The sequence below is a fragment of the Podarcis filfolensis genome (assembly GCF_964270895.1).
Source record: "Podarcis filfolensis genome assembly, chromosome: 14".
Lineage (NCBI taxonomy): Eukaryota > Metazoa > Chordata > Lepidosauria > Squamata > Lacertidae > Podarcis > Podarcis filfolensis.
Genome location: NC_139616.1, coordinates 5821097 through 5833375, shown reverse-complemented (window position 1 = coordinate 5833375; position 12279 = coordinate 5821097). Strand labels below are relative to the sequence as shown.

The 12279-nt window shown below is 46.4% G+C and overlaps 1 protein-coding gene across 10 annotated transcripts in view; it reads left to right on the top strand.

Moving 5' to 3' along the window:
* Positions 1 to 12279, top strand: part of CGNL1 (cingulin like 1) — a 104647-nt gene that overhangs the window by 34011 nt on the left and 58357 nt on the right. For 2 of the 10 annotated variants that reach the window (XM_083586262.1, XM_083586259.1), the window contains exon 1: positions 11394 to 11510. The exons of the other annotated variants lie outside the window; for them this stretch is intronic. The gene's annotated coding sequence lies outside the window, so the exon portion shown is untranslated. Of the gene's footprint in view, positions 1 to 11393; positions 11511 to 12279 lie in introns of those variants that run through there. 10 annotated transcript variants of the gene reach the window in all.

Below are 12279 nucleotides of genomic sequence, written 5' to 3'. Positions count from 1 at the left end.
AGGGATGATGGGAATTGTAGTCCCAAACATCTGGAGGGCTGGAGTTTGCCTAGGGCTGCTCTATACGCTCCCCAGCTAGCCTTAAGCCAGGAGTCAGCAAACTTTTTCAGCAAAGGGCTGGTCCACTGTCCCTCAGATCTTGGGAGGGGGGCGGACTATTTTTTTGGGGGGAAATGAACGAATTTCTATGTCCCACAAATAACCCAGAGATGCATTTTAAATAAAAGGACACATTCTACTCATGTAAAAACATTCTGATTCCTGAACCGTCCATGGGCCGGATTGAGAAGGTGATTGGGCTGGATCCGGCCCCCGGGCCTTAGTTTGCCTACTCATGCCTTAAGCCTTAACATACCCTCCCTCCCTCCAGATCTGCAATATAGGATAGTGTTAACTTTCTGAAGAAGTGTGCATGCACACAAAAGCTCATACCAATAACAAACTTAGTTGGTGTCTAAGGTGCTACTGGAAGAATTTTTTTTATTTTGTTTCTTTACACAGTTGTTGTTAATGGTCACATGAAGATATAATGCATGTTAAATACTTTGAACACTCAAAAGTACTGTTTCCATGCTAAGTATCACTATTATTTACGATGATGATATTATTAGCAACATTAAAATCTCACAAATGACCCAGGTTCCATTGACATAATAGCCCAGAACTAACCAATCGGAATAAGAGGAGAGTCGTTGAGAAATACCATTATGACTGCCATATGCTGCTTTCCAGTCCAAAGCTCCCCAAAGTAGTGAACAGCAGATTAAAACAGCAGAATATAATACAAAATGCCATACATTGCAACAAAATAGGGCTCCAGAAAGGCCTTTTCAAGCTCAAGGATGAAAGAAGATTCTCAGCAGCTACATCCACACACTTAAAAACCTGAACAGACAATGAGAAATATTTAAAAAAGCTTTCACCAACCAGACAAATTACAGGTCCTCTTACCACTACCATTCTGACTTCCTTGAATAATTTCTAATTTGGCTAAAGATGGCACAATTTACAAGAAATATAATGGTGGCAATATTTAAAGAAACTATTCAGTAAAAAAGCTTTCAGATAATGAGAAGGAAAGAAAAATAGGTAAAATGTAACACAGAGAAGACAACTTCTGTGCATTCTTTGCTAGGAATCAGACAGCATTAGAAGAACTGAAAAAGGAACAAGCAGGGATATAGAAAATCCCAGCTCAACTCCTAAAGCAAGCAGGCAGAGACTTAAAAATACACCTGTTGGTACCTCTCCCTCAAAATTAGGCAAATATTGACAGGATTATTAATAAATAGATTAAGCCACTCTTCAGAAATATGGTCACAGCCTTTGCCAACCTGGTGCCCTCCTGCATCAGCCCTAGCCAACTAAGTTACAGAGCATTTATTGACAGGAGCAGGCTATGATGACAGAAGAATAATACGTACATTGTTAAAAGAAAACAGGAAGCTGAACCGAAAGCCAAAATGCGCACAGAGGCTTGTCAGGTGAGCTTTGTCTCCGGTACTATGTTTACAGTGGATGCAATTCAGAAAATGAAGTTAAGTGGCAGATAATGGAGGGAGACCAACAACAAACTAACAAACTAGATAAAGGTAAAGGACTCCTGACAGTTAAGTCCAGTCGCAAACAACTCTGGGGTTGTGGCACTCATCTCGCTTTACTGGCTGAGGGAGCCGGCGTTTGTCCGCAGACAGTTTTTCTGGGTCATGTGGCCAGCATGACTAAGCCGCTTCTGGCGAACCAGAGCAGCGCACGGAAACGCCGTTTACCTTCCCGCCGGAGCGGTACCTACTTATCTACTTGCACTTTGATGTGTTTTCGAACTGCTAGGTTGGCAGGAGCAGGGGCTGAGCAACGGGAGCTCACCCCGTCGTGGGGATTCGAACCGCCGACCTTCTGATCAGCAAGCGCTAGGCTCAGTGGTTTAGACCACAGCGCCAAACTAACTGGGAAGCAATATAACGGATGGAAGCCTTGGGTGCAAGATAAATTTGGCATAACACAGTGGTTCCCGACCCTTTTGGTATGGTAACCCACAATGCTTATTATGGTGACCCATTGGTTTATTGTCACATGGGGTTTCGACCACAGGCCTTTGGCAGCAGTCAGTTTCATGTATTTTAACTGCAACTTTCCCCATTCTCTAACATTACTTGAGGCAACCTGGCAAAAAATCTGCTTAACACTTATTAAAGTGGAGTTTGTTGGACTATTTATAGCACTTACAGAGTTATTTGGTTTTGTTCATGGGAATGTAAGAACCATTTGATTGCAGAATTGTACTTAATAAGCTATAAAAAATTATTCTAAAAATGCACGGCTGCATGAGCAAATATAATGAACTTCAAATCACCCCTGGATTAACTATTGACTAACCTTGGCAGCAAATACAGTAATGGTTTGCCACAGGGTGCTTGTGCAGGGAGGTGTTTTGAGTGATGGTTGCAAATTGCCTCTGATGCACATTGGAGGTGAGCTGTGCCGGTCACTGAGGGTGACTTCCTGCATGAGCACCTTGTGATGGCCCATCACTGGATCAGGGCAGTTCCCAAAGTGTTAAAATGTAAGCCTCCTCCTGCGTCCCCCCAGAAAAAAGCACTGGGTTTGCTGCTTATAAAGCCTGCAACCCTTTTGCTGGTTGTGACCTATGGATTGGGAAACACTGATATAACTGACGTTTTATAAAAGGAAGACCCATGGATGAGGAGAATAAATTTACTTTATATACCGTATTTTTCTCTCTATAGGATGCACCGGACCATAGGATGCACCTTGTTTTAGAGGGGGAGAACAAGAAACAAAAATTCTCCCCCTCTCTGCTCAGCACCCCTTCAGCGAAGCGGCAGGAGAAACGGAGCCCCTTCCATTTCTCCTCCCACTTGGCTGAAGGGTCGCTGCACAGCTCTCCCTCCCTGCTGAAGCCAGGAGAGTCTATCCCTGAAGCCTTCGGAGCGCAGTGCGAGTTTCCGCTGCGCTCCGCAGGCTTCGGGTTCCTTTTGCTGAAGCCGGGAGAGCAAGACTCTCCAGGCTTCAGTGAAAGCAACACGAAGCCTCCAGAGCGCGGAGGGAGTGCTCCCTCTGTGTTTCGGAGGCTTCGCGTTGCTATCGCTGAAGCCAAGGAGCCTGCATTTGCTCCATAGGACGCACAAACATTTCCCCTTAATTTTTGGAGAAGAAAAAGTGCGTCATATAGAGCGAAAAATACGATATATATATATATTTCAAATCTTTCCAGGTCACATTCCACACAGAGCCATATATATATATATATATATGGCTCTGTGTGGAATGTGACCTGGAAAGATTTGAAATGAAAGTGGATGGAGAACTATTGGACAGAACTGGAGAGGACAAAGACTGATGCGAAGTGTGACAAGGAAGCCATCACGTATGAAGGAGGCAGGTCCAGGGTCAAGTCTGGGTGTGACTAACCTTCTCTGGCCCAAAGCCTGCATTGAAGGTTGGCCGTGTTCTGAGGGTTGCATGCCATTTGCAGGCACACACACAAACCCATTCACCACACCTAAAGCACACCTGAACTCACCCAGGCAGACCATACACAACCCCCACCCCACAGAGGAACAGAGGAAGCAACAGCCGTAGGCACTGCCAGACCATTGGTCCACCCAGCTTAGGGTTGGTGATGCTGACTGGCAGCCGCCATCCAGGGTTCAGCTGCAACTTCCTTTCCCTTGCAGGTTTTTCATTGGCAGGGGAAGAGTGTTGCTTCTTCTTCAGGGTTGGCCCCCAAGAGTACACTGGGAGTTTCAGGGGTGGGGAAGGAGTTGCTGCTGGGGTTGGATGCAGCAGCGGCTTCCGCAGGCCTGAGCCCCCCGGGTGATGTCATTTTTGCTTGGGTCTCTTTGTGCTGAACGCAGCCTTGGCTGCATATTTAAACATCTGACTGCCCGGAGGAATGAGTTAAAAAGGAGACTCTGGTCGGAGGCCAGTTTCCCAGAGAATGGAATGATAATTAAGGAAGCAAGGACTGTAATAATGCTGGGAGGGCAGCAAAAGCATCCGAGAAGGAAGGCATACATGACACAGAAAGCGGCCGGGGGGGGGGGGAGAGAAGCACCCCTGTTTATAATTGGGTTTTGATAGGGATGGTAGAGTAGCAAGTGAATGAGTTGAGTGTATGTAATTGTGCAAATGAGGCCACTGCCTAGGAGGCCTCCCTATGGGGCACCCGCCTTGCATGAGATGATGCCAGCTTGCACTGGTTATGCACCACACAAACAGAATCCTGGCTCCCATGAGGAGCACATGAATGGGGCCCAGTTCATACAGTCCATGGCAGGGTGGGAACTGCTTCCAAGTGGCATCTTTGGATGGGGGACCACATCTGAGACGGGGGTGATTGAAGGCTGTGGCCCCTTCCCACCCCCCAGCCATGGAGCTGGGTCCTAAGCAAGTGGAGCACCCCAGGGTCTTTCTTATGTTTTAACTGCATTTTAAAGCATTTTTTCCTTTTAAATGCTGTTGCATCAGAAATCCATCTGGGATGCCTTCCGTATTGAAACAGAGCAGTAATTATCTCCTTGGGAGTCCCGCCTTACGGAGACACAAGGTTTTCTGGAGTCTTGGCTGGAGGAAAACTTAGTAAAACAAGCCAGAGCCTCCTGTGGAGAAAAGGGCTGGTTGTTATCAGATATTTGGACACAAACCAGCTATTGTGCTTGAAAGCGCAAACTGCATTTAGAGGCACCGAAGGCTCCTGGCTCTCAGTGGTAGCTCAACCATCGTTGCTTTGCCATTGTTTCTACAAAGGCTGCTTTGATGTTCAAGAAAGAACTCCAAAAAGTGAATCACATGTTTCTACCATAGTCTAGTTTGGGGCTCTGCATCAATGGGGCAAGAAAACACCGAGGAGGAAAAAGAGGAAACGGGGCCTTACCTGTTAATTGTACCGTTTAGACCAGCTTTTTCCCAACCTGAAGCCCTCCAGAAGTTTTGGACTACAGCTCTCATCAGTTCCAGGGACTCCGGTGGTGCTGTGGTCTAAACCACAGAGCCTAGGGCTTGCTGATCAGAAGGTTGGCAGTTCAAATCCCCGTGATGGGGTGAGCTCCCGTTGCTCGGTCCCAGCTCCTGCCAACCTAGCAGTTCGAAAGCACGTCAAAGTGCAAGTAGATAAATAGGTATTGCTCTGGCAGGAAGGTAAACGGCATTTCTGTGTGCTGCTCTGGTTCGCCAGAAGCGGCTTAGTCATGCTGGCCACATGACCTGGAAGCTGTCTGTGGACAAATGCCGGCTCCCTTGGCCTGTAGAGCGGGATGAGCGCCGCAACCCGCAAAGTTGTCCACGACTGGACCTAATGGTCAGGGATCCCTTTACCTTTCTCATCAGTTCCAGCCAGCAGGCTTAGACTGGCAAAACAGAGACTCCATACCTGGAAACAGATCAGACTATTTGAGAAAGCCACATGCAATCTTCTCGTATAAAGTGGGTCAAGATGCAACTGGACCTTAAGGGGATTGTGGGCCTCTCTGATTAGCTGATTGGCTAGACCTGCAAAGGTCCCTGCACAGCCCTTGACAAGCTGACTAGGTAGCCCTTGTGCCTTTGCCTAATTTCAAACTTTGTGGGTCACCTGATGTGACTGACAGATGAGCTGCCCTGGCCGCCTGTCACACCTGGCCCACTGGGATGGGGTGGGGGAGATAAAAGATCCAGCCCACCAGCAAGGCTCAGATCCCCATCTCTTATCTAGCCTCACATGTTTACCTGAAGGAGGGTGCAGATGGGTCTAGAGAAAGAAAGCCATGCTGCAGATCAGGAAGTGTCTCCAGCTGTTTCATTTCTGTAGCAACACTTGCCCCTAGTTTACATAACAAAGGAGATAGTTAATAGACAAGACCAGGGCTATTCAAAATGAAACCATTTTGGTCACTTTAAAGATAAAGGTAAAGAACCCCTGACAGTTAAGTCCAGTTGCGAACGACTATGGGGTTGCAGCGCTCCTCTCGCTTTACAGGACGAGGGAGCCGGCGTTTGTCCGCAGACAGTTTTTCCGAGTCATATGGCCAGCATGACTAAGCCGCTTCTGGTGCAACGAAACACCGAAACCAGAGCAGTGCACCGAAATGCCATTTACCTTCCCGCCGGAGTGGTACCTGTTTATCTACTTACACTTTTTGGCGTGCTTTTGAACTGCTAGGTTGGCAGGAGCTGGGACCGAGCAACGAGAGCTCACCGCATCATGGTGATTCAAACCGCCGACCTTCTGATTGGCAAGCCCAAGAGGCTCAGGGTTTAGACCACAGCACCACCAGCCACCAGCTTTTCACTTTAGCCACCAGCTTTTCTGCAGACCCCAGTCTTACATCTAAGGACCTATAAGAGCCTCCTCAGATGACATCCAGGCTAGCTCCTCAAAATGACAAAAATATTGTTCTTGTTTTTTATTTATTTTTATTTTTATTTTATGGGTCAGATAAAAATTGCTAAAATGTGAAACAGAAGAGTCTGTGCCATTAGTTAGAGCAGGGGTTGTCAACCTTGTCCCTACCGCCCACTAGTGGGTGTTTCAGGATTCTAGGTGGGCGGTAGGGGGTTCTACAGCACAAGCTGAATTCTCCTTCCATCAAGCACTGGTGGGCGGTAAGGAAATTTTAGCATTAAGAAAGATGAATTAGTGGGCGGTAGGTATAAAAAGGTTGACTACACCTGAGTTAGAGAAAGGCAGGCCATGAAGGAAGAGCTTAGGGATCAGAAAGGAGGGTTGGAAGAGGCAGCTCAAAGGAGGGAGCTTTGATTTGAGTGGCTGGGGAAACCCAGCCAGATGGGTGGGGTATAAATAACATCATTGTGATTATTATTATTATTGAAACAACCAGCTGCACCTTAGCCAGCAGGCGCTCTAGGACCAGGACTGGGAAGGATGCTGCCCCTTGAATAGTTCCTGGCAGCCAGTCTGGACTGGACTGGTGATACGGCAGACTCACTGCTGGCTTCTTATAAAAATGAATTACCTGCTCTTTAAAAAATGTTATTTTGGACACTTATTCTCAATGTGGGTAATGATAAAAACCATCTAAAAGACACAGTGTAAAAAGCAATACTATAGACAGCAAAACAGCAGATCAAACCCTTTCAGCCCTAAATCAGCCATTTGCAGTTTAATTAAAACCATCACCAAAATGTTTAGGCAAATGAGAAGCTTAAACTGGTGCCAGAAACTGAGTAACCCGGGTGTCAGGCGTGTCTCCCCTGGGAAGGCATTCCACAATGGAATGTTAATATTTAGGAAGTGATAATGTATGAATTAATATCCACCTGCCTGCTGTCTTTCCTTAGCCTAGCCTTTCATTTGCTGAATGCTAAATGTTGGGAGATTGATAAACACTCCTTAATGAAGCTTCTTGTAGCCCATTAGCCTAAAGGAATATTCTCTGCAGCAGGTGATGGTGTGCTGCTTTAGATTTTGTGGCTCAAAGGCTCTCTGTTTTCCTGGAGGGAGAGACAAGGGTGGTTACAGGTACAAGGTCCAGGGGCTGCATCGTGTGGCTTCGCAGCAGAGTCAGGAAGGGAGCCCTGGCCTCTAACATGGCAATTGGACCTCTTTTGCGAAAGGAGCATTGCTCTTTTGGACCTGAGATTCTCATTTGGGTTGTTTGTTGAGCTTGTTCATTTTTTTCCAGAGGAAGATGTATGGTTCTTGTACTTGGTTCTGCTGCCAGTGTTCACTAATCTGCCTCTCCTGTTCTCAGAATCTGGAATCCAGTGCCAAAATGGCTCATACCCGACATTCCAAGTGTGAGACTCATGCAGACACCAATGATGGGCATTTCTATATAGACATTTCCTTCTGCTGGGTCTGAATGGGACCTGTTCAGGTTCAGTTTGGAGGGATAGCGAATTGTGTCTACTCCCTCAAGAGCAGCGACTTCAAACAGACATTGCTAGCCTCTTGAGATTCAGTAATGGAGTTGAATGTGGGTTTCTGCAATTCTGGGACCTTTTTCAGAGCAGGTGCAGCTGTGGCAAGTGAATTAGCTGATACTGAAGCTTTCAGGTTTTACTGTGTCTGTGCCATATTAGCAAAGAGGAAAGAGAATAAGGAAAATAAGCAGAGATATTTCCCTCCTTTTCTTTGAAGTGTTACCATTGAAGTGGCTAGGAAAAAGAAGCTCCTACTTCATGCTAGCCATTAAAAATGTTAACCCTTCTTTGCAAGATTGCTTGCATTTCTGATTCAGAGCTAGAGGTTGTATTTCAACTGGCTGGAGTTGCTAAAGCCGAATGTGTTTTAGAAAGTTGAATCTATGAAGTAAGGACAAACTGACTCAAGGAAACTATGGATAGTCAAGCTGATTCCAGTAAACTGGGTACTGTGTTGCATACTGCTCCTCTTTGGTGGGGTACAGTAACTGATCAGCAATTCATTTTTGGATTTTCCTATGGGGCTGTCATGATGAACTTATGAATTCCAAATTTACAACTAACCTGCTAAGATTTAGTACCCAAGAATCTAGTAGCCATTGGTGGACCTCTTCTCCGGTGTTAATTGGTCTACTCCTTTTTCTAAACAAACAAACAAATAAACAAACAAATAAACAAACAAACAAACAAGAACAACACTCAATCTAAGCTTGTAGCCATCCTTACATCCTGTGGCACAGTCAATTAATTCTAAACTGCAGGAAGAAAATGTTCCTTTGCTTTTTGGAGGCTGTGAGATCTAGGATTGTGAGGCGGTGGTGAAGTTTTCTTGTAAACCAGGCATGTCCAACAGGTAGATCGTGATCTACCAGTAGATAACTGGACGTCTGTGGTAGATCGCTGGTAGATCACTGGCTCCCCCGCAAAGAAGCTCAACAACTTTGGCTCCCCTAAAAAAAGCTCAACTTTGCCCTGAACCCCCCAAAATAGGGCTTTCCTTCCTAAGAAAAGCTCAACAGCCTTGACCTGAACCCCCAAAAAGGGGGTAGATCACTGCCAGTTTTTAACTTTGTGGGTAGATAGCAGTCTCTTGGGAGTTGGCCACCCCTGCTGTAAACCAACGTAGTAATTATATCAGGATTCAATATAAATAACCATTATAAGAATACTGTGGAAATTGTATGTTGGTGAACTGGCAAGGTTGTTTCCAACCCAATGATTGGTGTAATTAAAAATACAGTTGCTCTATATTCACTAGAAGTGGGTTTTTTGCTTTTGTTTCGAGTCCAGCCATGTTTGCATTTTTTTGAAATTCTGGGGGAGCTTTACCACAATGGAGGCTGGACTAGAGAAATCAGCCTGGCTACCTGGGGAAAAGGAAGCAGATGAGATGGGCCAGAAAGAGACCACTTAGTAACTTAGTAAACTCAAACAATGAACGAGTTAACTTAGTAAACTCAAACAATGAACGAGCTTTGTGCCTGCACATACAGTCTCTTCCCTCCTCAGTGTGCTGTGATTAAGCCTGGAAGTCTTTAGTTAAGCATCATTTCCTGCTCATTCCAAACTGGAAAACTATATTAGACTCAGACCAAGCCAAGACCTCAGTCCATGGTTTGAAGTTAGTTTAAGACCCTGGCTTCTTCCAGACATGGCAACCAGTCTCTAGGTTTAGGTTTAATGAGAATCTATGGTTAATTGAAGACTTCCTGACTTAACACAGCATGACAGGAGGGGACAGTTCAAGGATGGGGAGCATATACAAAGGGTGAACCAGATTGCTTGAACTGGGCTAGACAACAGGTTTGAAGGGAAAAGGAAATTAGAAGCAGAATGTCCTGAACCCCAACGTACATGGAGGTCAGTCCCACTGGTGTACACAGGTCCCAAGGGAAATGCTAGAGAGTAGTCCGACAGTCCAAGAGGTCAAAGACCAGGCCAAGTCCAAAGTCAGTTAGGCCAGGCTCCCGCCTCTGCAGCAGATCCAGGGTCAGAAAACCTGCGGTCAGAAAACCGGTTTCAGGCAGGATCGTTTCCCCCGGTTCTGCCCAGGGATGCCATGTCAGGGATTGAACTTGAGACCTTTTGCATGCAAAGCAGATGCTGCACTGCTCAGCTCTGCCCCTTCTCCAGGAGCTGATGACCAGAGTGAAAACAGCAGCAAAAGTTTCTTTGAATGGGAGCTACCTGAGGCTGCAGCCAGGGAGTCCAGGAAAATTCAAACAATTTAGGCAGTGCTGAAGTGGATGTCTTCAGCATGGAGCTCTTTGATCACGGGCCACAGAGCTGATAGTGCATTTCTTGTTTTGCATTTAGGTTCCCTTTAGGGGTGGGTTGGACTTTACAGTCATTTCGGGATTGCTCTGGAGAAGCTTGAGTCTGGTGCCGGCTGCCTCTCCAGTCTGACCTGCTGCCTGGAAAGACCTGCTTGCATAAGTTGCGAAATATCAGAATGCGATTGAAGTTCATTTGTAGAGAGAACAGATCACATTCCTGGGAGTGCAGTGCAAGCCTCTGTGTGGGAGGAACCTGGGCAGGGCTCAGCAACAAGTACAGGATGTGGCAATTTTCTGTAGGGTTCTGTGGGGTCTGGTACAGGGTGGAATTGACATAAATTGCCTCAAGCTCAGCACTGGCCAGAGTCAAGCTGGAAATTCTACAGAAGACACGTGGTCTCCCAAAGCCCATGAGTTTCTTCTAATGAAACTCTTTATTTTTCCATTTAAATGCTGTATAACAATTGGCAATAATACTAATAAAAATATACATGGATACAGTGGTGGAGCAACATGCTGCAGTCCCTGGAGCGGAAAAGAGGGGGGGCGTGGCACTTTGCCCAAGGGGGCATGGTGCATGGCCAGGGTTGCGCACCATGCGGCGTGCGTCCGGGGGGCCAGCCGCAATGGCACCCTTTCCCCATATGGTGCCTGGAGCGGTGTGCTCCCCCCCTTCGTATGCCAGTGCATGGATCCAACTGTAAATCACAGGTATATAATGCTAAACTCTCTCATTAATAGACTCAGCAGATCAGCCAGGGAGGGACTGTACAGTGATACCTCGCGTTACATACGCTTCAGGTTACATACGCTTCAGGTTACAGACTCTGCTAACCCAGAAATATTACCTCAGGTTAAGAACTTTGCTTCAGGATGAGAACAGAAATCGTGCTCTGGCGGCGCAGCAGCAGCGGGAGGCCCCATTAGCTAAAGTGGTGCTTCAGGTTAAGAAGAGTTTCAGGTTAAGAATGGACCTCTGGTATGAATTAAGTACTTAACCCGAGTACCACTGTATAGTGGGATCTGTTAGGTCTTCCTAATAGAAGAACAGTAGAAAAGAACCTGGAAGACACCTCAGTGCTGCTACAAGGGCAACATCTGTTTTTCATTGGGGCTTTGCTGTATCTTCCTTCTAGTAAGTTGGAAGGGAAGACATTAAACCTTGCCAAACAGGAAGGCTTGCTATATTTAGGGATAATTTACTGTCCCAAGTGTGGCATTCTGTCTTTGCAGGAGAGGCTTGGTAACCTCAGTGGCTGTGGGTCCTGTGCAGATCCTTGGAGCTCTTTGAAAACTATATCCAAAACCCTCCAACCATTGATTTGGTCCCTTCAGATCCATAGGTAGCTGGTAAGAGGGCAATTCTTTCAAGGAAAAGAAGCCACAAGTGGCTATGACTCTATTAAAGGGGGAGGGGTCCTTAACCCTTTCCACACAGCCCATTTTTCTGATGAAAACTGCCCTCCCTGTCCATCTTTCCCCACCCCAAGTGGTAGCAAAGTATTTTGGAGAGGCAATTTTGACTGGAAAATCAGACCGCTGAAGTTATTAGCCCCCTGCTCATCTATTTGAAATGACAGCCTCTCACAGCTGCATTTCATGAGGGACACCCCCACCCCCTTTAGAGGCACGTCTGCCATGGAACAAATAGTGTTGCTCTGAGTATAGGGCAGCAACTTCATATGCTAGCAATTAATAATTGTTAATAGCCAGTCTCCATTTCTGAAGGGGCCCCTTGTGCGCCTTTTGTGGGAGCCATTTTGGCAGGAATACAAATGGACCTTGCCAGGTTCTCTTTTTTTTGCCCTTTGATGCTGGAGAAGTGAGCATGAATTGGCCGTCCGCTCTATCCTCATTCCGCCTGTACTTACAAACCTAGTGGTCCATTTTCCTGTTTGTGTGATCTGATATGACACTTCCTCGGTTTCTCGTGTCTCCCTCATCCAACAGCTGGGCCTGGAATAAGAGCACCCCCTGCACCCCCCCTCCCCATAGTTGCCTGCCAAAGACCGCTTGTTCTGAAGTGTTTCCTGTTTTAAAAGGGAAGGATAAATAAAATAATTTTCAGTCATAGAGGAAATCCAACACTGGTTGGTCGCCACAGGGCCAGAGGAGAGGC